Here is a 26,887-nt window from a genome sequence, read left to right as displayed (position 1 = left end):
CCCCGGGGTATTAATTACAGTTGGAGAAGAGGCTTGTCCTGGCATGTTCCGCTTGGGCAGAGTAATTTATCATCCGGTTTCGGGGAGCGGGAGGCGGGTCACGGTGCAGAGAGCAAGACACACATCTCTCTCGCAAACTTCACAGCTGCCCCACCGTCCCTGGTTGCATAGCTTTGCACACGGCCCGTGCTGCAGGGAGCACCGAGAGCCCACAGGCAGGGGCTGGGGCAGGAAGTGAGAGCGAGGCCTTGACACGATCCAAATGGACAGAACCTGTGATGGTAAAGGCGGTGCGAGCGGCTGGGAAGGAGACACTGTCCGGTCTCCCCCAGACAACTGCCTCTGGTGGAGGGAAGGGGAGACAGACATGCACACCTGGCTGCCCGCACACCTGGTACCTTTTGATCCTGAAGACCTTTCAGTGAGGCTGACAGAAGGGCCCATGGCCTGCGGACCTCACGGGGAGGGTCCACAGAGGGGGCGGGGTTTATCCCTATTGATGGCCAAAAGCAGCAGTGTTACAGTGTTAGGTATCTGCTCACTTAGGCGTTTTAATTGATGGTAAGGTCAGTGTAATTAGGGTGGCTCTTCATCTGCTCAAGCGGTTGTAACGGAATACCGCAGCCTGGGTGGCTTATATACAGCAGACAAGTATCGCTCACAGCTCTGGAGGCCGGAGGCGGGACGTCTAAGCTCAGGTGTCGGCGCTCTGGGTTCTGGTGAGGGCCCTTCCGGGCCGCAGGTGACTGTTTTCTCCTTGTGTCCTCATGTGGCAGGAAGCAGAAGCAGGAAGCAAGGTTTCCTGTGACCCCCACAAGGGCACTGACCCCAAGGTGAGGGCCCCACCCTTCTGACCCCACGTCACCCTAATCACCTCTCAAAGGCCCCAGCTCCAAATACCTTCACATCGGGGTCAGGGCATCAACATATGAATTGGGCGGAGGGACACATTCTGTCCATAATAGTGACCAAATAATGGATCATGCAAACTGGGGGGGCTGTTGCTATTACGGTGTAAACCAGAAGTGTCCCAGGTGAGCTGGAGGTATAGTCACCCTGAAAGTAAGTGTCTGCCCTCAAAAGCCAGTTTTATTCGGATCAGATGAGCAGAGGTGCGTTCCCAGACTGTGGAAGGTAGAAGCCGGTCGGAGCACTCTGGAATGCTGGGTTGACTTTGGAGGCGCCCGCTCCGTGTCATGGGGATGTTTCTTGGGACATCCATGATGAGATGAGAGCTGTTTGCCCAGAGGAGGACAGTTTGGGCAGCCAGATGGTGTGTCCTGCAGGATTCGGGGGCTGGCTCTGCAGAAGAGATAGGTGGCTTGCTCCACGCGGCCTCAGATCAGCTAAGATCAATGAACGCAGTCCTGGAGGCGGGTGTCAGGGGCTGCCCGAAGGAAGACTTTCCAGCCGGTGATGGATGGGCTGCCTGAATTCCCTGTCATCCCTGGAGTCTGCAGAGGGGTTTCCAGGTGACTTCTTAGGCTCTGGGTGGAGGCAGCGCTCAGTGGCCAACGTCTGTCACTGCTGGGGAAGAAGAACCTGCAAAGACTCTTTAAATCGGGACAGAAATGGAGAGCCAGCCAGGTGTGAACGAGGCTGGATTCACCCCTGGCTCCCCTCCACCCTCGCCCGCCCACCTTTCTCTTACTCCTCTGCTGTCTCTCAGTGCTGAGGTGGGTTTTCCCTTCCTCAGCCCTTCTCCTGCTGCTGAATTATTGAAAGTGTGGTTTGCTTTATTGCCGAGCTGGAGGGGCGCTGCCGCAGAGCAGCTGAGCTTGGGATGTGTCGGCAGTCGAGTCAGGAGTCACGGCAGCCCTTAGAATCCCTCCCCGGCCCCGCTCGGTGGGGGAGCTGCTCCCAGCCCTGGCCCTGTTCTTTCTCCCTCCATATTATTTATTCATAACTGCTGGCGTTCTGACCGGAGGACGCTGCATCCTCTCCACGCCTCACACCACCAGCCTGGAGGGCCGTGGACTGAATTAGTGGCAGATGTCACTGCCTGGCCCAGGTGCAGGGCCACGTCTCTATGCCGGGGACCTGAGACATCCCCCTGCTGCTGACCAATTGAAGACCTCCGGGGCTTGTGTGCAAGTGGCTTGCCAACTGGGGTTCACTCTGATGTGTGTGCCACATTGGTACGTGTATGGGGCAGGGCTGGCATGTAGATGTGGGCGTGCGTGTGCGTGTGTGCAGGGAGGGACCTGTGCGTTTGTGCATGTGCATGCATGCAGCTGTGTGTGTGGGCTTCCGCGTTGCCACGTGTGTGCACCCAGGCATGGATTTTTACAGCAGACGCCCTAGAGCTCAGCTCAACACAGGCCCTGCTCACACCGCATTGCCACCAGAGCCAATCTTTCTAGAGAAGGTGATGGCATGGCCACCCCAGAGTTTAGAGGATGCCAGGAGACATGTAGCTTATCCATGGTCCCTGCGGGCATAGAGCAGCATGCAAGAAAGGGTGAGCAGTGAAAATGCTTAGAAGAACAGACCTCCCACCCACACTCCAGAGGTGTGGTGTGTTCACCACTGGACCTCAAACCCTCCAGGCCTGTGCTCATTGGTCAGCAGAACCCCAGACCCTGGAGGAAAGTGCTGCTTCTCTCCACAAGGGCAGCCCAGCCATGCTCTGTAGCCTTGGCGTTCTCTATCCACCCCCCTGGCCGACATTTATGGGGCTACAACAGGCATGGCCGAGCTGACCTCCAGGAGCTGTCCGTCTGCCCAGGGCGGAGATAGCACATCCGAGCGAACTGGCAAGGCTGTGTGAGCTGGCTGGATGCCGAGGAAAGAGAGGACGGGGCTTGAGGCCGTCTGCGGTGGGCGCTGTGGTCCCCGTGAGCTTTCTGACCCGAGGCCCGGCTCCACGGGGCTCTCTGGGCACACCCAGAGGAAATGTGACCAGGTCCCAGCCCTGGACGCTGTGTCCACGAGGTGTGGCTGCTCACCCGTCTCTGCCAGGACCGGGAGTAGGACATCCAGGGGCCTGGGGCGGGCAGCAGGCACCCACCACCCTGCAGCTCTTGCCTTTTGACGAGCGCAGGGCGTCAGACCCCAACTCAGGCCGCAGGGAAGCCAGGAAACCCATCTCAGCTTCGATGTCTTGTTTCCGGTCACTCACCCTCAAGTGGCCCAAGGGTACAAGGCCTTTTTCTGCATCTCGTTTGATCATTGATCATTGGCTCAGTCCCCTCTGATCATTGAAACAGCCTAGGAGCAGGGCTGCTGTTGTCACCAAAGTGTAGAAATGAGGAAGCTGAGGCTCAGAGTGAGGCTGTGAATGGCAGAGCCAGGCTTGCTGGCGCTCGGGCCTCTGACCCTCCTGTGCGCCAGCTCTAAGTGCATGCACCCCCAGGAGGCCGTGAAGGTCCTCGTCAGACCTGCTGGAAACCGGGCTGCGGGTCCCTAGGAAATCGGGCCTTCTCTGAGCTTCGTCTTTTCCATCCTCCATTGTCTGTGGTGTGTGAAGACGTCTGGACAGCAGTTCTAGAGCGTGCAACATGAAGACACACACCCCTGCCCTCTGAGGCCCTCCCCCTGTACCCCATCCTTCCCCGGCTCACCAGCATGCTTGCCAACCCCAGGAGCTTAAAGTCTGATGTCACTCCCTCTGTCCTGGCACCTCCCTTGGGCTCACCCAGACAGGGAGCCACAGGCTGGGCCTTGAGGGGAAGCCAGTGTGCCCAGCCAGAGGCTCCCAGCTGCTGAACCCCTCCTCCCTGCTCAGCCAGGGCCGCTGGGGTGGGATGATGGGGCCCGGATGGGGGGGTCCCCACTGAGGCCAATCATGGACCTCCCCGTGCCCCGGACCTTCCCACTGCTGGCCTTAGTGAGGTGGGAGGGGCTTGTGCCCAGGCCAACAGCCACCCTGCAGACAAGGCAAGTGCTGGGTCATCAGACGTGGTTCCGTCCTCTCCCCGCCTGAGGACATCAGCAAACGCGTCCCTCTCCGCCACGCGCCCAGGCCTGAGGAGGACAGGATGCTTGCCACCTGCTGTCACTCTTCACACATCCATCCCATACCCAGCCGCTGGGCCTCAGTTTCCCTCATTGGAAGAAACCTTAAGAGCCATAGAAAGAGTGGTTTCCTTTCATCCTTTGAAAGAGGGGGCGACGGCTGGCCTGGGGCTGGCATTCAGGCTGACGGGTGGATTGGCCTCCCGCCTGGCCTGGGGCTGGGTCCCTAGCTGGCTGCTGGCCCACAGGCAGCACTGTCCTCAGGCGATGGGCAGGGAGGCCAGCTGGCTGAACAGGAACTGGGGAGGCTGGCTGCCCACGGGGCTGTGAGTCCCAGGCTGCACCCCAGTACCACAGGGGTTAATGGGGAGGGCGGCCTGGAAAACGCTGAGGCAGGACAGATGTGGGACACAGACACGCCTTCCCCGGCACCCCTACCCTCATGCCCCCACTGTACCCCAACACACCACTTAGTGTCCATCCTGGCAGAAGCCGTGCCTCATCTGTGTTTGGCCGGACTCCAGCCCCCGAGAGCCCGGGCTCCCACCTCTGCAGAGGGGGCTGCGCCATCTCCCAACGGCCTCCCCGACTTGGGGCTGGGGTCTCGGGAGCAGTTCTCACCTCTGTCGCTGCCAAGTCCCACCTTCCACCCTCCGAAGCCAAGAGGGACCTTCTGAGAACACACACCGCTGTCCCTTTCTCCTCGCCCCCTCTCTCTCTGTACATCTAGCCTCAGAGAGTCTTCCCAAGCCCCATCCGCCATCCATGGGATCTGTTAGGCTGGGAGGTGTTGCCTCTCTCAGCCCACCGTGCCCTGCCCCCCACACCGTGGAAGCCTGGGGCCCAGCGTGGGGAGTGCTGGGTGGCAGGATGGGAAGCTCAACTCAGCAGAGAGCCCGGCGGCCGGAGTGCCTGGACTGGACCGGGCCCTGCAGGCAGGACCCCAGCAGATGGGCGAGCCCCGAGCAGGCGCTGAGCTGAACAACCTGGGAAATAAACCGGAGCAATGCGGGAGGGGACTCGGTGCTAGCAGGAGCAGAGGAGGCAGACAGAGGACAGAGGCACTTCCTAAAGCTGCTGCAAGTGCCAGCCAAACTGAGCCCAGCGTGGGGTCTGGGACCGCAGCCCCCACCCCGCCAACCTGCCACCGGCCACCGCCCCATTGGGCCCCCACCTGCCCCGGGCCTGCTGTGGAGCCGCAGTTCCGAAATGATGATGTATTTTTGGGTATGTACCAAGCGTGACTGCCGAGTTGCTTTTTCGGCTCCGGGCAGATCTGGGGTGGAAATGTTGAGAGAGGGCAGCATGCCCACCCTGGCACCTGAAAGCGCCCCCTCCATGCGTCTGCCAGTCTGCGCCAGCTTTCCCCCAGGGCCCCTGCCAGCAGGGGGCTGGGATCAGGGGTGTCCCTAGACAGGAGGTGCTCCCTGCCCACCTGCAGCCGACTCCGTCAGTGGCCCCATGGGGATTGGCCGGCGGGGGGCCAGGCCGGGGCTGCACCATCCTGCCCACCTCCCGCGGCTCCCTCTCCCTGGCCTTGGGGAAAACCTCCCGAAAATTCCCCAGTGCAAACTTCAGGGGGCTCCCCTGTGGGCCCCACACCGCCCCCGCCCCGCGTCTTATCCGCCTATCTGCTCCCTTCCTCCCGCCCCTCCTCTCTGAGCTGTGCAATCAGAGAGAAACTGGATCCAGGACAGAATAGCGGGAGCGTAAATATGAGCCCTGGGCCAACACCCCCAGAGCTCTGAGCCCAGAAGCCCAGGAAGCTCGGAGGCCCTGGGAGAGGAGGAACCCCAAACCCAGCAGACCCGCCCCCTCCCTCAGCCAGCCCCTGGGCCTCCTGCCAAAGGCAACGGGAAGGGGGCTGGCGATCAGAGGGGGGATCTCCCTTGGCCAGACCTGGGAAGGGGGCAGCTCAGAGGCTGAGGCGGGAAGGGCCCCCACTATGGGGTGATGAGGAAGTCGTCTTTCTAGTTAAGCTGGGCTGAGCGGGGAGAGGGAAAGGCCTGGTGTGCGTGTGCGTGTGCGTGCGTGCCGTTCCCGTGACCATCGGCCTCCAGGCTCCCGTGGAGATGGCTTGGAAATCTCTGTGAATCCCACACTTTCCTCCTGGGGGAGGACTTTAACCCAGGGCCCCGCCCAGTGCGCCTGGCAGGCCGTGGGCTTCCCCACCTGGAGGTGCTGCTCCCAGGTCCGGGTGCAGCCTGCCCTGCAGCTTGGTCCTCCAGGGCCGCAGCTAGGGGAAGTTCTCAAGGGCCTCAGGGGCCCCACTGGGAGGGGCTGCCCAGGGAGCAGGTGCCTGTGGGGCCCACCCTCAGCGGCTGGATTGAGGGCCAGGCAGGGAGTCCGCAGCAGAAGAGGCCGAGGCAGCCACAGGGAGCCAGGCTGCCCTGAGCCTGCTGACTCCATCGCCACGCAGGGCAGAACTAGGGCCAGAGGCTCCCAGGTGCTCTAGCCCTGTGCTTTGCGAAGGGGGTGGCCTCTGCTGAGAGCGCCCCGGATGGCCCACCCGTGCCCAGGCCTTTGTCTGTCTGCAGATTCCTCCCCATTCCTCAAGGCCAGCCTCAGGGCCACTGTCCCTGAACCCGTAAGCAGAACGGATTCCTCTCTGCATCTTGACTCCGGGGACACAGCCTGGCATCTGTGAACTGGCCCCTGGTCCCTCCTGTGGCCTGGGGGTCCCCTCAGATCCCGGAGGAATTTCTCTCTGGTCGGGGCTTGGTAGCCAGGAGGTGCTCTCAGGGGTCTGAGTGGGGGCAGAGAAGGGGCTGGTGGTGCCTGGCACCTGCTGCTCTCAGGGCTGCTGACCGCTCTGGGGGGGTTCTTGCCTCCTGGACCCTTCCCCCGCCCATCCCAGCCAGGCCTTGGGGGACATGCCAGAGTGTTCCCTCGCTGAACCTTTAAGGCTGTTTTAGGACAGGGAGGGACCTGATAAGGAGTCTCCCCATCTCATCTTTCCCGGGCCCAGTGTCACTTCTGGACAGGGACTCGGGGCTGTGGAAATTGTGGGGCTGCAACAGGCAGACCCCTCCTCTGGGTCTCCTCTCCCGGATCTCCCTCCCTCACGATGGCCCGCACCCCAGTCTGAGAGAGAGCACCTGAACTGCTAGCTCCCAAGTCAGCACTCCTGCCTGGACCCCCGCCCGAGCCCCACCCCGCAGCCACTCATGTCCAAGGTCCCCTTGCTGTCCGTCCACATGCTCCTCAGAATAATGCACTGAAAACTGCTCGTTTCTCTTCTGATTAGCTGTTCCTTCTTTGTCCTAGAGTCACAGGATGCCCCCCCCACAGCCTGTGGGGGTGGGGGGGGTGAGGGAGGGAGGGAAGGAAGGAAGGAAGAAAGAAAGAAAGGTGGTCGTGGGTGGTGACATGTCCTGGGGTAGCAGAGCACAAGCTGTGTGCGCATGAGCAGGGTGCTGCCCCGAGCCACCTCCTGTGGAGGTCACAGGCATCGGCCAGAGTGCAGTGTGACTCCCTGGTTGACGGGGCTGCAGCCCAGAGCAGACCGAGGACCCACTTCGCCCCTCACCCTGGGCCCAGCGGGGCTCAGCTCAGCTGAGAGAAACAGGAGGGCGTCACGTGTGAGGCCAGAGTCCTGGAGCTCCAGGGGGCCTGGGAGCACTGCAGGGGCGAGCGCCTCCCTCCCGACTTCCCCTGGAGGCAGACCTCGGGGAAACGGGCTCCCCACACAGACCGAGGCCGGACTGATAGATGGCCGGGGGGAAGAGCAGTGGTGTGTGAGTGCCTGGAGCGGCAGCAGGGGCCCTTGTGCCTGCACCCAGGAAAGCAGGACAGGGAGCGGGGAGCAGGGCTCGTGTCCCTGCACCCCAGCCCTCAGCCGCCTTCAGCCTCCAGGTGGGTCAGCAGGAGCAGCTGGGGGTGGGAGGCCAGTGGGCGGCTTCGTGATTGGCAACAGGTGAGATGCCAGAGCCGACTATCTCCAAGTCCGCAGTGATTGCTGGCGGGATAAAGCAGCAGCAGGGTGAGCGGAAAGGTGGTCTGTAAATGTGTTTTGTGAAGTTTGTTCTGGGCTCGTAGAAGCCGTTTAACTGGTAATAGCCTGTCCGTGCATTTACAAGCCTTACAATGAAGACTTAGTGTCTCCCTCTCCTCAGGCCTGTGATCTGGGGGGGCCCTGGGCCTCCTCTCCCCGAGGCTGTCAGGGTGGGTGCTCCCGGGAGTCCGGAAGCCTGCCCTCAGCCGGTGGGACCAGCCTCACCCCACCTGAGCTACTCCTGCTGTCTCTCCCCAATAGACACCGCGGCTCCCTGCTCCCCCACACGCGGGCTTCTGGTTTTATTAAAAACTCATTAAGCCAAGTGTTCATCTGTGCCAGCAAGAACCGCAAAGCCACTTTACGTGGTGAGTGACGGTGCTGTAGGAGATGGCCGCGCGCATCGCCCCGAGAGGCGACTTCATCAGGGGCCTAAAACCCACAGTTTGAAAAGCCCTGGTGAGGCATTTGGAAGGGGAGCCCCACTCAGCTATCCAAGAAGACACCCTACTCCCCTGACCCCATTTATTGGCGCGCTTGCCACGTGGCAGGCTGAGCGGGGCACACGGGTGGCGCAGAGCCTTCTCTGCGGGGGGTCTTCAGGATACTGGGCTGTGCACCAGCCGTGGGCGCCACTTGCAGGAGCCGAAACGGGTCTGGTCACTGTGGCATTTCGGATGCAGGCAGACATACGATGTGGCAACACACATGTCATAGCTTCGTCGGAGCCCATGGTCTCCAACCCTGGGCAGTGTCGGTGGTGCAGAATGGGGCGGGCGCGGGGACACCCTACTTGTGTGGGGTGTGGTCAGCTACAACGTCAGGCGATGACTCCTGCAGCCCTTCCGTCCTCAGGGCACCAATGTCCCTGAAGTCACTGGGGACAAAGGTCTCACCTACAGCCCATCGACACCTGTTGGCTTCGCCAGGTCGCAGGGTGGATACAGGCCCCTGGGTGTGAGTGGTCAGCAGTCCCGTGAGGCTCAGAGCGTCCACAGGGGAAGGACTCACTTGAATAAACGAGGAGAAGAGTGGGTGCCTCTGAGCAGGGCTGACCCCAATCATGGGGACACCCGGGGGGCTGCCGGGTCTAGGTCCCAGGAAAGTGGCGGGAGACTGGGGGGAGGCGGACCTGCTCCTGTTTTGAGGTTGCCGTATAGTCTCACCCCTCACAGCAGTCCCTCACCTAAAGAACTCAGAACTTGGGGACTACTGGGGACATTTGTGATTCCAAAAGAGCAGAGGAAGTAAGGACAGCAATGTGACAAACACCGGCAGGGCTGGGAAGGAGGAAGTGTTTGGGATTTTCTTGTCAAAGAAGCAAGTGGCTCTGAAATCTAATCTTTGGAGCTGATGAAGAGTGAGGCGGCTAGTGAGCGGGTGTGGAGCAGCGAGTGGGAGGGGTTCTGGGGTGGGCAGCAGGCAAGACCGGACCTCCAACAACAGGGTGACAGAGGCTGGGGTCCCACAGGAAGGAGAAGCTGGGGACAGAAGGCCGGCTTCAGGAGGAGAGCAGAGAGCAGCAGTGGGGAGCAGGCGAAGCATCCTGGGGCGCGTGGATAGAGGAGGAGGGAGGGTGAGGAGCCTTGGGGACCCGCGGGAGACCCAGGGAGTCTAGGTTCTTGAAAGCCTCCGGCAGAGTGGGGACCCGAGACCCTGGCTCCGTACCCTGGGGCCACTTCCTGCTGTGTGTCTCTGGGCTGGTCATGGATGCTGAGATGGGCAGCGCCCTTTGGTGTTTGTCAGTTTCCAGACGTGGCAGGACTCGAGAAAAGAGGGATGCTGGCTGGTTGTCTCAGAAGGCCCCCCGGACCAAAGCTCGAGGGAGCTTGGCGTGTCCTGGGCTCGGACAGGGAGCTCCTGTCCTGCATCGCCACGTCCAGCCGTGAGCCTGGTACAGCCTGGGTGCCCTACATACGTGCTGAGCAAGGGAATGCACAGATGTCCGAGTTCAGCAGAGCAGCAGGCAAGCGCTGTGCAGCGTTTTCAAGGAGAGCTTGGTCGCCTGAGCTGCTGCTGATTCTGGTGAAGGCATTTGGGACGTCCTGCCCAAGGGTGGGAAGCAAATATTGGGACCAGGGAGTCAAACCTGGAGACCGACCGGGACATGGCCCTGCCAGAGGCTGGGGACTCACTTCAGGGCGTCTGTAGCTGCTGTGGAGTCCATCCAGCCCCCCAGGGGTCCAACTCTACCACCGAGGCACCCCGCTGGGCGGTGGGCAGGGGCTCTCCTGAGCCTTCAGCAGGGCCGGCAAGCCCCCTCGACCCCTGCGCCCCGGGCCTCACTCCAGCAGTCACCTGGAGCCGTTCCATCTGCTCAGCTGAAGCCAGTGTTCAAGCTAATTGTGATTTCAAAACTTAATTATGGAAAGAAGTTGGGATTAAGGACCCTTTCATTTATCTTCCTCTGGCTGTGGCTTGTCATTAGCTGGGATTCAGAGCCTTCTGCTCACGGCCCCCGAGGCTGAGGGAGGAGAGGTGGCAAAGGCTGGCTTCGGAGGGTCGCAGGTGGGGGCTGCAGAGTGCTGGGAGGAGCAGCGAGGCGGCCCTGCCCCTGCCCCATGGCTGAAGCCACAGCCCCCTGCCAGGAGACATCGTGCCCCCATTTCTCGTTTCGCTCTGCCTGCTGGGAAACCTGTGTTCCCAGAGCCACCTTGCATCAAGTCCTAACCGTCTGCTCCCTGGCATTGGGGCATGTGGGCCAGTATAAGAGCACGGGACCCGGAGAAGGGCAGGGTAGCCGCCCCAACCCAGCACCCTGGCGGTGTCCAGAAGCCCAGGCTGCAGGCTGTGCACACTGCTCCTCCATCCCCGCGCGCCCCCAGCTGGGCACAAGGTGTGCAGGTTGTGGGGCAGTGGGGTGCTTACGCATCCCCCACCGGGCCCCATCTTCTCGAAGGGCAGCCTGGCAGAATGGAAGGAGAGCCGTCCTGACCCTTGGACTCCATAATTCCATGCCTGGGACCATGTGCTCGGGAAGTAATTCAAAAGAAGAAAGAAAGCTTGAAGTACCGAGATATTTATAACAGCAGAAGGAGCCCCACTGGCTAGATCCTACCTGTCCGGCAGTTAGGTAACAGCTAAGTGAACTGTGCGGCAACTGCTCATGGGACATTATGCAGCCTTTAAACCTGATGGGTAGGTAGGCGCAATACAGGGAAGGTGTCTTTGAAATGTCATTAAGTGGAAAGGTAGGACACCTGATTACAACTAGGTGAGAACGACAATTACGTAAAGATCTGACGAGGCCACAGAGAAATGGAGATGGAGGTGTTAAGAGGAAGAGGTGGCGGGGGGTGGGGTGTGTGTGTGAGTGTGTGTCTAACTCTGAAAAAAATGTCAAGAAATAAATAAAACTTAAGAATAGCCTCCCTCCAAGACCCCAGCCCCACGCGCCTTGGAGGGCGTCATAGCTGGGGAGCAGTCACGTCTGTCTGTCCTGTTTATTGCAGGACTTACTAAAGCACCTCCACGCACGTGTGGAAAGACCACCCTCTTATGGCTAGGGGGAGCCGGGCACACTCCACCTCTCGCTCGGTGTCCATGGGCATTTTCCTCTGGTTGTTTTTTATTGAGCTAATACTGTGCGCAGACACCTGTGCTGGACACTAGGAATACACCTGTCCACGCAGTTGCAGTGTGCAGACACAGAGGGAGGGTGCCGACCTGCCCCGGGTGTCAGGACCCGTGCCGGGGAGGGTGGCCTGAGCATGTGCAGGGAGAGGGCAGCCTAAGCCGAGATGCGGGGTGAAGCCTCGCCTCGTTCATGGGGTAGGAGCAGCTCAGAGGGAGCGTGAGCAACCCCAAGCGTGGAGACGTGGCCTGGAACCGTTCTCACTCAGGCACCAGGGAGGGGCGTCCGTCGGCCGGGCATCATCACATGAGGCTCCTCCACGCTGCTGCCCGGGACCGACAGTCCATGAGAAGGCCGACAGCTGACTGTGTTTTCAGAGATGCCGCGTGGGGGAACCGACAGGAAGCTGGCAGTGGCCCAAACACGGGAAGTAGGCCAGCAGTTGGAGACCCCAACAGGAAGGAAGTCAGTGCCCCCTCCACCTGCCTGAACGCCCCCACCCTCCCCACAACCTGATGCCAGTGAGCCCAGGGGAGCCCCTTTTGTTTGCTGGTGTCAGGACCTTGGGCTATTGGCTGGGACGGCCTTGCTTGATGTGGACGTGAGGGAGTGGGCCAGGCTGGCAGGCAGGACCCAGAGCCTTGGTTCTGTGCCCAAGTCCCGTCTGGAGAGCCGCAGAGTGGGGCCAACAGCTGGAGAGCCTGCCCGCCAGGCAGCGTCTCAGCTCCACTGTACCCACTTGGCCATGCTTCTACCAACAGAGGTTAGAGGGGCTGTTCCTGCAGTGACTTTAAATAAGACTTTCCCTCGAGCTGCAGAAAGGAGAGGGTGAGAACAGAGAGGGAGACGCCGAGAACTGGCCAGACGGACCACCGCCTTCTGCAGCGCCCAGCAGGGCTGGCAGGGCGCCCACAGCCTCTGACCGGGAGCCCACGTGGTTTTGAAAAAAAGAGGCAAGACATTGATGAATTGTGCGACTCAATAAATAATCATTTCCTCAATTCAGGGGCAAGACTGGCTAGATCTGAAAGCGCTGGAGATGAATAAGCAGAGAAGGGACAGAGTGAGAGAGCGTGAGCACACTCTCAGGGCCTGGGGGGGCCCCCATGCGCGGGAATCTCCAAGTGGCCCAGGAGAAAATTCCACGAAGGCAAATGCTCTCTGAAGGGTAGTACTGCAAATGGATAGATACCCGCCCCCCGGAAAGGGGGTGCCTGGTTCAGGACCTCGGGCTGGAAGGGAGAGGGGTCCCAGGCAGGCCCGTGAGGAGGACTTCTTCCAGAGCGTCCTGCTCCCAGGTGGTGTCCCAAAAAGCCCAGATCCTTTTGCCCCGTGGGCTGACCTCACAGCCCATTGGTCCAGGGTCCTACCTCCAGGCTGGACACTGGGAATGACCCGGGAGCTTCCCAGCTGAGCTTGCAAGGGACGCCGGCTGCAGCTGGGCAGCTGTGAGGTCTCCCTAGAGGTGACTGTTGGGAAGGGATAGCACCTGGGGCGTGTCTGACCAGAGCTCCCTGACTCTGGCCTCAGGCCATGGGCAGGGGGTGAATCGCGAGTCCTGGGGGGTCTCAGACCCCCAAGAGGGAGAAAGTTCTAAACTCTGTGTCTCCCACTGGGACTCCGGGAAGGGTCAGGCTGTTCCTATTAATCACCAACCTTTAGCCCCATGAGACCGCTAGATCACGGGGGACAGTCTTCTGACTTTGTTCTATGTTCCAAATAAATTTTTTAAAAACCCTACTAATCATGATATTAAGAAGTGCTTTGAACCCAACAAATATTTGAAAAGAATTAATGCTGTGAGGGAGAAGGGAGAAGAAAAAAACTCGCGCGGCTCTGTCTTCTTGGGGATGAGACACTCCAGATTTCAAATCTTGGCTGTCTTAGTCAAGACTTTTCCCCCCAAAAGCAGAGGTTGGGACAAGGGCTCTTGTGCAGGTTTATTTTGGGAAGTGATCTGACGGAAAGGGGCCGGGAAGAGTGAATTGGGGAAGGAGGGAGCCAGTCCAAGGTGAATGTCTGTTAGCATGGGGGCAGCGGGGGCTCCCTGCTGTTAGGACCTCCCCAAGGAGCCGTGCAGAATGCAGACTGTCCGCCAGAGGGGTGCAGGACAGGAGTTTGACCCGCCGGCCCCCGTAGCCCTTGGGAGGGTCGCGCCCAGGTGTGTTAGCCCTCCAGGTTTGCTCCCGTGCAGGGCTTCCTGGTGGTGGCCTGGAGCAGGAGGATCTATGCGGTTTGGCCGAGGCAGGGGGTGGTCTGCAGAAGGGCTGGAGTGGAAAGGAGAACCGGGAGAAGGGGAGGCCCGCCTTGTGCACACCCGTGTCCACCTCAGAGCCGTCGAGGGGGCGGCCACAGCATTGGTGCTGTCTCGTGGGGATGTGCCCGAGGGCCCTCGCCGCCTCCTGCCCGGCATCTCTGGGATGTGTGTGCTGGGTCCTGGGTCTGCACACAGCTGGTGGCCTTTGGAGACATCAGGACAGAGCAGCCTTCCCATGGTTCATATGTGCTGCCGCCGATCTCCAAGGAGGCCATAGGTCCTGTGCCCCTTCTCGGTGGAAGGGAATAGGACACAGCAGCTTGCCTTGGCATGAACTCCGGGGGGGGGGGTTCCACATGCCCCGACTCTACGTACTTCATTGACGTGGCAAGCCGTGGGTCTTCCTGGTCCCTCCCAGCCTCTGACACACACGTGTCCTGTGGGGCGTTTGGTGTACTTACCTCTTCCTGCCCATCCGGCCCAGTGAGTGTGATTTTCTCAGCACAGTGCATGAGCGTGGTGTTCCCTGGAGGGACAAAATGACCTAAGACCCTGCAGGCTATGTTTTGATAAAGAGGAAGCAAATAATTATAGCCCTGTGTCAAGACAGTAAATGTGTGTGACTCTGCTTCCTGTGTAAAAGCAATGGGCTTTTTAACCCCCTTTACTGACAGGGATGGCGAGAACGCATTTTTCTTATCAACCACCAGGCACCAAGTCCTAGAGGCTGCGTTGATCGGTTCCGGTAAACAAAGCACTGGGGTCCATGTTAAGTTCACAGTAGTCCTCTCTCATCTACTGTGATTCATCTGATCCTTATAGGTGAATTGAATGGAGATATGGGGACCTCCCCCCCGTGCTCCCTTCAAGTCTTGATGGGGGATCTAATCTCTGCCGTTTTCCTGGAGGTGGAAGAGGGGGGTATTTTTTCTGATTTGCTATCTTGGCCAGGTTGGGGAAGTTTCATGGGTTTCCACCAGGCCCTTTGAGGTCAGGGAACCAGTATGAGGGTTACGCCAGATTCTAAGTATATTCGTCCAGATTATGTGCTCAGGTATGTGAGAGCTAAGCACCAGAGAGCCCGTGAATCGGCCGGACCCGCCGTAAGATGGACTTGGGTCAGGGTGTCATGTATCTCTGACTGGGGGCCTGTGATGGCGTTTTAGCCTCACTGGTATCCATGTCAGCCCTGTCTATGTTTCCTACAGCCTTCAAAGTCCGGACGGACCCCCCCCCCCTTTTCCAGGTACGAGGTTCTCTGGTAAATGCCCACAGGTCCCCCTGGGGCAGGACGGGGGACTCAGTGCACTCACTACAGAGGCGTGCGAAGCCCTGCCCATCTCCCCGCAGTCAGTGGCCTCTGAGCTGAGAACCTCAGATCCAGAGCTGGGAGACGTGCTGGAAGCGTCCATCATGGTGGCTGAGGACGGGCTTCGGTCACGAGCTCCTATGAGTCAGTGACGCCTCAGTTGGCCGCTCATGTCATCCCAGGAACACGGTGGCCTGTTGTCCACAGATCCCTCTGGTTCAGGGCACCCTGGTTCCCACCAAGCCTTGTCACCACAATTATCTTTACACCCACCTTGCCTGGTGGTTCAATGTGGCCGCTGGCCTCTGCTGTTCTGGAATCTTCTCAGCCTCAGGGATACTAAGGAGCCCCATTGGTGACGTCTCCCAATGACATCTGGCCCAAGCTTTCCGAAGACATCGGTGCCCTCTCAGCAAAGCACTTATTATTGTCTTTGTGAAAGAGTACCCCCTGCACCCTCCTGGGCAACAGTCAGCTGGTGGCCTCTCTGGTCCCACGGCCCTGGGCCTTCAGACCCTCCCCCAATACTCTTCCAAAGCAGTTTCAGTGTCTCGACCTCATTTACCGAAGACCATCAGCATGTCTGTGGTTCGGGAGCTGCTGTCGGACCGGCTCAGTGCCCTCGCCTGAATCGTGCGCGGCTGCTTCAGAGCAGTGATTTCTCCCCATCGGGACTTACATTCTGCCCACCTTGATCCGACTCCTCAAGATCTGCTCCTACACCTGCCCCCCACCCGGTTCCAGCTGGGCGGTGGTCCTCTGGGTGTGCAGGCGGCGTCCTCCTGGAGCTGTGGCTGTCCCCCCACTGGCCTCTGCTGCACCCTGACTCTAGCTGTCGCTCTCAGGAAAGTGAAGGAAGGGGGGGCGGCTTCTGAGGAAGATGAGCGTTATCTTTTGAGAAGCCTCCTCGCGTGAGGTCTTTGCGTGTTCCCCGGGTGAGGGCGCAAGTAGCCGGGGAGAAGGGGCTCCTTCTGCCAGCTCAGAGAGTTCCGGAGATTCAGGCGCACCCCCATAAATGTTCCATCCCCAGGTCCCCCTCTTTCTTGTCGGGGCTCTGACTTTGGCAAAGGAGAGGTGTCACATCCGTGTGTTCAGCCTCCTCTGAAACTCTGCTGCCCTTATAATTAAGTCCTGGGGCTTTGGGAGGTACGGTCTATTTACTTCCATGGAGGCCAGTGCCCGCCCCCCATTTTTTTCTGGACAGCAACCAGGAAGGGATAGTTCATGTGAGGGCAGCCTTGGCATTAGGGGTACATGGGCTGGACCCAGGTGGTCAGGCCCTTGGGAAGGAGGGGAGAGTCAGGCTGGGTCGGTGGGGGGCAGAGCTTGTAGGCCTCGGAGCTGGTGACGTCTAACATAAGATGGGGAAACTGATGCCCAGAGCCAGAGTCCCTTGAGGTGACAGCCAGTTTGCTTACCTGAGACTGCCATTTTCTTTTCTCAGGGCCGCTTACAAATTAAGAGGACCCCACAGTCCTAATAGTGACCACTACCCCAGACCATTGCCACAGCCGCTGTATAACCAGCGCCCCCTACATCCCCCTGCCCCCCTTCCAGTCCTCCACCATCGAGAGTCCAAATGACCACGACACTCCTCCATGCCAGGGGTTGTCACCAGCCTATTGGCACCAGCGAGGGGTCCTTCGTGATGTCTGATGGTGACCACCCAGTCCTGGAAGCCCATCCTGCAGGGCTGCCTTAGCTTGGGCTCCCCCAAACACCAGGCCCTGGGAGAAGTGCTTGCAGGCGGGGAGTGTATTTTTGGCAGCGCACAGGAGTGAGGCACTGGGGAGAGTAAAATCAGGAAAGGAGGAGAACCAACCCAACGACGTGTCGTTGAACGGATCGCCACTGGGAGTCACGGGGCCTGGTCCCACAAAGGAGCCTCTGAGGAGCCGTGGACGCTTCCACCTGAGGATGGAGGTGGAGCATTACTGCCAGGTCCTTCTCCCTCTGGTCAAGGATTGCTCCAAGCGGCGTTAACGCCTTTGCGCTTCCTGATTTGCCCGAGCATGGGAGCGGCTGAGTGGGCTCCCGCAGGCGCCCCCCAAGCGGCAGCAGCAAAGCCCCAAGGCAGACAGTGAAGGATGTGCAGGATGCTACGGGGAGGCGCTGGCAGGTTACAGCACACGCAGCCGGCGGCCTCACAAGGCCGGAGGGAAAGGTGGGCGGAGATGCAGCACGGAGGCGGCTGACACCTGCGCTCCAGGTGGGGGATCTTGGGCAGGTCCCGTGCCCGGGCCTCGCTCTCCCCGTGTGGAGTCCTAATGACCATTCCACAGGGCGTCTGAAAGGCACACGAGATGGTGCTGGCGAAAGCTTTGTCAGCTGTCAGGTTCTGCCCCGGGGTAAGGGATTCGCAGTCACCGTGCAGGAGGCCATGCCCTGGACACAGCCCCGGACTTTTCCTGAGGCCGCCTCTCCTTCCAATAGCTTCAGTCCCCCCGCTTCTCCCCATTGGCTGGGATAAGAGGTCCTGCAGATCACACAGCAGGGGGGGGCGCAGGGCGTCTCAGACGCACCCCAGGGCGTGTGCTTCCCCCACCAGAGTCTTCCCCCATCGCCCTGCCCCACGCACGCTACCCCCCATGCCAGGGAAGCCTTGTCAGTGCCTCCGAGAGCACTCAGGGGACCGAGGGCATCCTCCCAGTAATGGCTGCTGATACTACAGAGATGTGTGTCATCGCCCGGGATTGTGACAGCCGCGTGGAGCAGGCAGGGGGAGGATGAGACAGTCGCTGTCGAGAGGAGGCGGCATCGGTTTGAAGCCGAGCATTTGGGTCGTCTTCTGCCGTGGAGGAGGCACAGGGAAAGGAGGCCTGAAGGTTGAAGGCAACTTTTAAGGAAGTTTGCCCAAGTCCGCCCCGGGTTCTTCATCAGTCTCCCCAGCCTCCAGCGGAGTCAGGGAAGTATGGGGGACAGGAAGCGTTTGGGAGGGCGTGAGGAGGCAGACAGATGAGCACAGCATGGGGGCCCGGGGGCGGAGGGACAGGGGCTCCACCTCCATCTCCAAGGGCAGAAGGAGTTTCTAATTGTAAAAATGTGATAGACTTGCAGAAGCATTTTATGTGTTCTAGGAGTGGGAGGAGGGAGGCAGGGAGGGACAGAGAGAGGATGGACAGAAATCCCCCGTGTCCCCGGAGTTAAGAGAAGCACCTGCAGGCCAATAGGCAGGGCAGCACCAGGGACAGCACCCGGGCAGTGGCTTCCCATGCCCTGAAAGTCCCCCTGTGCTCATGGTAGGGAGCTTGGTTTTCTGCATCCTGGCAGAGTTTGGCATTGCGGGTATTGCGGGAAGCAAGACATTTCCTGGTTTCCCCCTTTGCACCTCTCCAACTTCATAGACCTCGCCCACTTTCCCTTTAAAAGTACCCAGAACGCTCTCTCTCAGCCCATTAACTTTGGAGCCAAGAAGGTAGGTCTGTGCAAACTTGGAGGGCAGGAGAGAGCGCCCTGGGTGGGAGGGCAGGGCTCCTCGTTTGCGACGCCGGGGCCACCTCCGTAGCCCAGCTCACAGCAGAACTGGAACAGGAGGGTTCTGCACGTCGCTTTTTGTTTTGTGGGAAGAGAAAGTGGTGTTGAAAAGAAAACAAAAAAACAAAGAGAGAAGAGGGGTCTTAGGGAGAACAGAGGTGAAGAAGGCACTGAGGACAGTGAAGAACTGAGGGGTAGGGATGGGCTCATCCTGAGGGGACTGGACGAGGCTGGCCCAGCTGCCCGCGTCCAGAGATGCCCAAGGATCATGGCTTTACTTTTGTCTTGGCCTCCCCGACACGGCCTGAGGAAGCGGCCTCTAGGACTTGCCTCTGCACCAGGCGGGGGTGCAGGGGTCTCAGAGCCATCTACCAGGTCAGTTTTGGGGTTTTGTCCCCTTCCCCATCAAAAGTTTGCTCTCCGTGCAAAGTTCCCTTTAGCTTTTTTATTGTGGAGTTGATGTGTGGGTTTCTGCCAGCCCAGCAAAGCTTCCTTGGCTTTGACTGCTCCCCACGGACTCACTGTGAAACCTTGCAGCCCGGCCTGCCGAGGCGTCCCTCCCACTGTCCCCTCCCTGGTACGGTGAGGAGCCAGATGGTGTGGCGACACAGGGCTCCCCTTCCCCTGCCACCCCCAGTGCCCCGCTGGGCTCTGTGCTGAAGCAGCCTCTACCTTGTGTTCTGTCTGTGGGGTTTCCTCTTTTTTTTAAACCTGCTCTTAGATTAGGGGACAACATGAGTGACACGGTGGGTCCCACGATATCTAACAGCTGGTGAGGGGGCTTTGCGTTTCTCCTGGAAACTCATCTGACCCATTAGGATTGTCCCCGACAAAGAGCACATGTCCTGTGGGCCTGCCACCCTCCAGGGGCTCCCGTGCCTCCGTCCACTTCCAACAGACTGGCAGCTTGGGCACAAGCCATGAGGCCACCTTTTTTATGTCTGCACCTATGCATTAGCCGTCTGCCACCTGCCTGGTCCTTGGGCAAGAGTTAGGGAGGGTCCTGGTCTCTCCATTGGACAGACAAGGGCACTGAGACATGGAACTCCTTAGAGCAGAGCTGCCCCACAGGACAGTCTGCAACTGTGGAAGTGTTTTCTATCTGCGCTGAGTACAGTAGCCACGTGTCACCACTGAGCACCTTGCACGGTGGCAGTGCAACAGAGGAACTAGTCTTAATTTTATTTAATTTTAATTAAAGCTTTAGAGACTTAAGAGCATCTAATTACTTTTAGAACTGGGACCAAACCAGGCTGTTCTAGGGCTCCTGTTCCCACCGTGGAGGTCGTTGGCATCTCTAAGTCCACCATTGGGTCCACGCACTCCAGATGTCTGTGTCTCCTCTTCCTAGGCCCTCACTTGGGCTAACTGCCCTCCCCAGAGAGGGGAGTAAGATCTACTCTCAGCGCGGGGGCCGAAGGGCATGGAGTGGGGGGCCCAGGTGTCCCCCTGGCCCTGATTCCGATGCCGCCACTTGTGGGGGGGACAGAGTAAGCGAGCGCCGTGGGAAGAACGGGTCCCAGTGAGATGGAGGGAGAGGCGGGCAGGTGTGGAGCCCACCTGAGGGGCACGGCCGGCCTCCCACCAGCTTACGCCTGACCCCCCCAGAGTGGCCAGCGCTTGGCTGCAGCAGTGGACACTAGGTTTCTTTTCCGACAGCCCCTTGTCGCCCTGCCTCTGCCTTCAGAGAAGATGGGATGGGCCACAGTTATCCTGTTACCCCCACCCTGTATGGGGTTGCACCCCGCTCTGTGTGGTTTTCACTCCCTGGGGACAGCCCCGTTCGTGTCCCACTGGCTTCCAGAGCCCCTCCTTCTCTCCCTGAGAACCAGCCCTCAGTAATGGGTCTCAGCTGAGCTGTAGGTGATTTTCAGCTTCATGTTCTCAGCACCTTTGTGGGAGTGGGCTGTGTCTGCTCACAGGAAAATGGGAGACTACTAGGCTTTGGAAAGCTCAGAGGCATAGAGGGGCTCTGGCTCCCTAAAGATCCGAGCAGAGTGGCCAGAGGCCTGGACAGCGGCTTCTGGGGGTCTCTTAACTTCTCTGAGCCCCTGTCTCCCCCACTGTAGCTGTCTGTCTCACAGGGTTGTGTGAGGGACACGGAGGTGACATATGTGATGTATCATGAGCTGGCCTGCAGGACACAAGTGTCAGGGTTTCACTGTGGCCTTAGCACCACAGCCCTGGAAAGCTGGAAGGACATTGAGTCATCTCCCCCCCAGGTGCACCTGGGCCTGAAGCAGCACCTGTGGGGAGAAGGCAGGTTGTGAGCGAGGGCAGAGGGCTTTCAGGAAGCAGCAGACACATAGGGAGTTTGCCTTCTGGGCTGGTCCAGTGTAGAGAATGACCAAGCATTCTACCCATGGCACTTGTGGGATGACAGCCGATCACACTCCCCTGGCACCGAACGAGGCCCTCAAGTGGCAAAACCACTCGGCATGCTGAGGAAATCAGACGCATGTGACAAAGTCATGGATACATGTTGTGTTGGTTGCCTGGTGCATGGGCAGGACCCCCCCCCATAACTGGAGATCTCTATGTGGGGTGGGGAAGAGAGAGGACAGAAAAAGATGGTTCGTTGTATTTTCTCCTTCCCTCCCTCCCTGCCCTACAATGGGAAACGGGGCGGCCACCGAGAGGAGCTTCCCGTTAGATACAACCGCCTGGCCACCAGGGCTCACAGTTCTAGAGGGAGGACGGGTCCCCCAACCCCACTGCACGGAAGATATGCCTGTTGAAAGAAATACCTGTTTCCTGGTTTGCCCCGGGGGAGAAGAGTGCTTGAAATAGAAATAGCACCCGTGGAGGAAGGCATAAAAAGTGATGAAGAGACACGTACACACACACACAGAAAGATAGAGGGAAAGACACAGACAGAGAAGCCCAGAGAGAGACAGAGCACAAGATACAGATGCCCCCAAGGGAGGGCTGCCAGTGGGTGCACCTCATCGGTGCTTCCGCCTCCCCGGGAGTGGAAAGCTCAGCTCATTGGATCCAGCGCGGCCCCCAGGCCTCCTCTGTGCCCGCCCATGCCCAGCCACCCACGTAGGCAGAGCCTTGAAGCAGAAATTAAGGCATCCCCTGTCATTCCTCCTGGGCAGACATCATCAACAAGGAGCCCCGGTGCCCACAGCTTCATTTTCGGAGGGTGTCAGTCCGCCCCGGGGGTGTGACCTGTGGCCGCTGTCCCAGCATGCTCCTGGGCACACCCCTCACCACTAACCAGCATGAGGCCTGAAAATGCGGAGAAGCCTGCGCGTACGCCAGAACAAACAGCGACCAGGAAGGTGGATCCAATGCAACAATAAGCACAAGCAATTTCCAATCCAAGTAACAACTATTTGTGGACTCTCCACTCTTTCCGAATTATCAGTGGACCATTCCGCTCCATTTGCATAGATAATTGAGAGTTAACTGTACTTCCTGTACCAAGGCCTGGGAGGAGAGCAGGTCCACCTACTGTCTCATCTGGCCACTGCAGAGAGAAGGGACCGAGGACAAAGTCTGGCATTTGGGGAGACATTTGTTGGATTTATTAACATGATTTGTTGAGCATCTGCTGTGTGCCAACTTCTTCATATACAGAATGTCTGAATCCCTACGACCCTTGAGGGAGGCATTGCTGTCCCCTTCTTATAGATGCAGGAAGTAAAGTTTAGGCTCTTGAGCCACTTGCTCTGAGCACATGGGTGGTCGTGGCAGAAAGGGGCTTGCCTCCAGGTTGGGGTGACCTAGAGCCTGAGTGCGCTCCACTTCCTGCTGGCGGGGGGTTCTGGGGGTTCTGAGGCTGTGCGTGGGCTGGAAGGCAGAAGGTGTGGGGTTGCAGTCTTCCTATAAGCTCAGTCCTGCTCCTGTCCTCAAGTAGAAGGGGACGATGGCTCAGACCCCAAGCCTTGGGTTCCCCTGTCCACCTGGGACGCCCCTCTGCTCCCCCATCCGGTGAAATGCGAAGAGTGGCATGGACCCACCTTCTTCCTTCTCCCTGCCTTCGGTAGAAAGAGGCTGAGGGGAACAGAGTGCCTGAGACCCCATCTGTCCAGGGCACTGTGAGGATGATGGTAATTATTGCCTTGTGTCCCTGGAATGGGATTTCTGAGGCCTCTCACTCTACACTGGAGGGGAAAGTCAGTGCACTCACCCAGCAGCCAAATGCAAACAAGTTGGGCCTCCTGAGAGTGGGCCGTGGGACGCTTTCTCCCAGCGCAGGTCAGGAGGCAAAGCACCAGCCCGCAGCTAAGCCCCAAAGCTGAGCGCTGCTCCGCGTGCTGGTGTCCTTGTCTTGTTCTGGGCAGGAGGGAAGAGCAAGAAGGAACGACAGCCTGCCACTGCCACTGGGACTGCACAGCGCACTGGGGGACCTCAGGACGGGCAAACAGAAACCAAGCGACACCGACAGATTTCACGGGGGAAAACCCCATTGCTGGACACCTGTGTTTGCGGAGGGGATGTCAGTGTGTGCTTTCTGTGGGTACCGACTTGTGTTCGCTGGGCTCCACGACAGGAAGAGACCCAGCTGGCTGTTCTTTCTGCGTCCCTCCTTGAGAGGCCACCATGGGCCAGGCACTGTCATAGACGGTGGTGACAATGAGTGGATGGTGCCAAGGCTGGGTGTGAAGACATTGTGCCCTTGCTGGAGGCCAATGCTGCCCAGCGGAAGTATAGTACAAGCCACGTGTGTCTATGTGTAACTTCCCAGTAGCCACACTAAAAAGGTAAAAAGAAACTTATGAGATTGTTAGCAATGTACTTTATTTAACCCAATAATATCCAAAGTACACAAATTATTTTTCACACTGTTGTACCAAGCCTTCGAAATCCAGCTTGTATTTTGCACACACGGGAGCTAGCGGCTCCGGCGACGTTGCACAGCACCATGTCTAGAGAAACTCTTAAAGAAACAGGAGGCACTTTGTGCCTAGATTCCTGGCAAGACTCCCTCTCCCCTCTCTCCGAATCAGTTTCCTTATTACAAGCCCCCTTGCACCATCTGGGCAACTGGGATCCTGGATAGAAGCGCAGAGGAGAAAGTAGTCTGAGTCTTTCTGCCGTAGCAGGTACAGGAGTGAAGGCTGCCCGTGGTGTCTTCACAAGCAAGCGACCTACCGGGTATTTTAACCATTTTGTTTTGCAAGGCGAATTGACCCACTGGACAGGGAGAAAGCCCGGCTTTTCCAGTGCTGCCTTCTGTCCTTCTCCCCCCAGTGATCATGTCTGCTCTGCTGGTAACGACAGTCCTTCCTTCACGTTCTCTCCTGCCTTCTCCAGACCAGGCTGGGAGGCCTCAGCCGCTCCCCCACACACACACCTGCCCAGTCCAGAGCACCTGCCTACCCCATTGATGTCTGGCCACCTTCCTGGGTGCCAGCTTCAGGGCGTCTCCTTTTAAACTGCCTCCAAACAGGCAGTGGACCCGCCACTCTTTCCTCCAGAGAAGAACCCAGTGAGCTCAGGGCTCCAGTGACCCTCTCCTCGGCATTTACCCTCAAGAATACTATTCCAATACAGTAAAGATTCTAGCCTCCCAGCGTGGATTTCCAATTACCCACACTTGGCCAAGTGGCGGCCACTTCATTATAATTCTGTAATTGCCATATAGAATTCCTATAAATTTGCCGTTAATTTTTAACCACTGCATCCTTCTCTTAGAAAGTGTAGCAATAATTTGAAAATCTATAGACGATATATTTAAGTGGATAGAGGCAGAGTGGGGGGAATAAATCCAGCGGGGGCTAAGTCTAGAGACAATCCTCATGAAAAGCAGTAGTGGGGAACGTGAGAAGGCGAGTGTGGGGCTTCCTCCAGCTAGCATGCAAACATTTCTTCCTAATATGTGGCGTGCTGGTGGCTCCCAGGATTGATCAGAGCCTGATCCAGGAAGATCCATGCTCTTAAATGAGAATGGCTTTGTGCACTGGGTTCTCCCTTAACAGGCGCACTCCCTGCCCCCACTGGGAGGTAATTTACAAGCCCAGCTTCTGCGTGTAATCTTCCTGCATTGTACTGCTCCACAGTGCCTCCCAAACTGCAACAGGGACCAGGTCTATAAAAGATGCTTCAGAGGAAAAGGCAGGCACGTAGGCCTCCCTCCCCCTGCCCCCCACCAAGCAAGTGAACACCCAGGTGCTAAGCGGAGAAATTAGCCTGCCTTTCAGGAGATGCTAATGAGGCAAGTTGGGAGGGGACGAGGTTGAGCCAGAAAGGAAATTGTTGGGCCTGCAAAAGCCACAGGGCACCAGGGACAAGCAGGGAGACCAGCCGGGTAGTCCTAAGAGCAGCCTGCTCCTCTTTGGGGAGGTCTCAGGGGGTCAGAGAACGACAAAGCTGGATGTAGAGAAAGCCAAAAAGGGAGACTGCCGGTGAGAGTGTGCAGGGCTCATTTGGCCGGGAGGATGTTTTGGTGAAAGGTGACCATCAGCAGGGCTAGCCACGAGCCACCTCCAGCGCGACGGGCGAGGTCCTTTACATCAGTCTGTGTTTGGCTCAGGGAGGCCCCGGGGGTCTGGAGGGAGCTGTCCCTGGTGCTGAAGGACTCGATCGTACAGGGTAGAAGCGCTGAGTCCTTCCTGCTCTTGTTTCTGGCTGCCAGGAGGGTTTCAGCCGTGGACATCCACGTCCAGTTCTCATCCCCACCCCTGGAAAAGGGAGATATTGGCTCCAGGCTGGGAGGGTTATCAGGCAGCAGCAGCGATGAGAAATTGGGCCACAGAGCGATTTGAAGGTCCCAGTGTTTGATCTATTGCGGGGCTGGCTCCTTGCAGCTTTGCTGCTCCCGAGTTTGGTGACCTGAGAGAATTAAAGCTGCCTTAAATACAGTCTCTGTTGGCTGTATATTAATCAAGCAGGAATCAAAAGTCATAGCATCCTAGGGAAGTAAGAAAAGGAACAGACGGCTCCCCCCATCCGAATGCAGCAACTCTCAGCAGGAGCAAAGGCTGGGAGCTGCTAAGAGCTGCACAGGGCCCTCCGCTGGCTGCCAACTTCCCCAAACCTCCTTGCCAGTGAATTCTCAGAAACCTCATGCCTTGGAACTGGAGAGTTGTGTAGGTGCCAAAGCCGCGCTGGACCCCAGTGCTGGAGTAGATCAGGAAAGAGTGGGGCTTCTCCCCTCCAGGAGCAGCAGGGCGCGGGAGAAGGGGATGCCTATGTCAGAACATGTCCCCACGTCTTCACCTGATGTCCCCATACCGTCTCACTTGCCCTGCCCTCAGAGTTTAAGAAACACAGCAGCGCACAGTGGGCAGCCGTTCACACGACCTCTCTGGTGTGCTGTAAGCTGCCGAGCAGGACTGACGCCAGCCAGGGTCCTGCCTGCCCCTCCCTCCTCCTCTCCCCAACTCACTCCCCTAAAAGCCTGAGAAAGGAGCTCATATTTGGCCTCTGTCATCACGGGAGAGTGGGGAGGTGAGTCGGCAGGTAAATGCCTGTTCCCCGGCTTCCTGGCAGACAAGCTTGTTCCTGCCTCTGGGAGTCCTGAGACGAGTTCAGTTCCCATGAGCCTTCACGGGAAGAGCCTCCCACCCCCCACCTCCTACCTCCCACCTCCCACCCTTGGCCCCCTCCCTGCTCCCTTGCTCAGCCTCTGTCTGCAGCTTGGTACTGGCCACCTGACACAGTGCACTCGCCTCCCCAGGGCCATGCGCTTTGCCAGGACAGCACTGTCTTCCAGGGCCTCTGTTGCCTGGGGCCCCTAATGAGCTTTTAATGAGCTGATGCTTTGGTTAGGGGACATGAAGGGGGAAGAACTGAGTGCCAGCCCCCTCACATTCTGCTTCCTGGGGCCTTAAGGTGGCCTGTTTTAACCAGCTGAGTGCTGGGGCCCAGGCTAGAGGCAGCAGCTTGTTCCAGAGCCTTTCAGGTTTGTCCCGAATTTGGAGGACCTGACCTTCACCGCCCTTGGGCCCAGACTGCCTCAGGACATCACTCCCTCTCTGCGGGGCTTCCTGGGTCTGTCCCTTGTGGCCTCGCCTCACCCAAGGCTAAAGGAAGGGACATTGGTTTCTCTCTTAAGTGAGATTTATTTTAATTGATGGCAAAGTGAGGAGGCCAAGTATTTCAACTGCTGTCTTTATAAAGAGGCAGGGAACATGGGGCCGGACCCTTGCTGCCGCAACCCCGGGCAGCTCAGACCCATCCCCCTGTGCATGAAAGAACCTCTTCCCGTAGCTCTCTGCTTAGGGACCCTGAATGCTTTGTTTCTTTAGTTTAATTCTAACCGAACTTGACGCAAATTCATGCTGGTCACAGCAATGCGAGATTCCCAAGCTGCCACCACGTCATGTGTACGGCCGTCCCTTTCTGTCACCCGGAAGCATGAGGTGCTGT

At 58.6% G+C, this 26,887-nt stretch overlaps 1 protein-coding gene across 2 annotated transcripts in view; it reads left to right on the top strand.

The window, feature by feature from the left end:
* Positions 1–26,887, top strand: part of RBFOX3 (RNA binding fox-1 homolog 3) — a 315,974-nt gene that overhangs the window by 211,833 nt on the left and 77,254 nt on the right. The gene's annotated exons all lie outside the window — the stretch shown is intronic.

The sequence above is a fragment of the Hipposideros armiger genome, unplaced genomic scaffold, assembly GCF_001890085.2.
Source record: "Hipposideros armiger isolate ML-2016 unplaced genomic scaffold, ASM189008v1 scaffold_87, whole genome shotgun sequence".
Taxonomy (NCBI): Eukaryota; Metazoa; Chordata; class Mammalia; order Chiroptera; family Hipposideridae; genus Hipposideros; species Hipposideros armiger.
The sequence above is the reverse complement of the archived record's forward strand: the minus strand, read 5'-3'. Positions and strand labels throughout refer to the sequence as shown.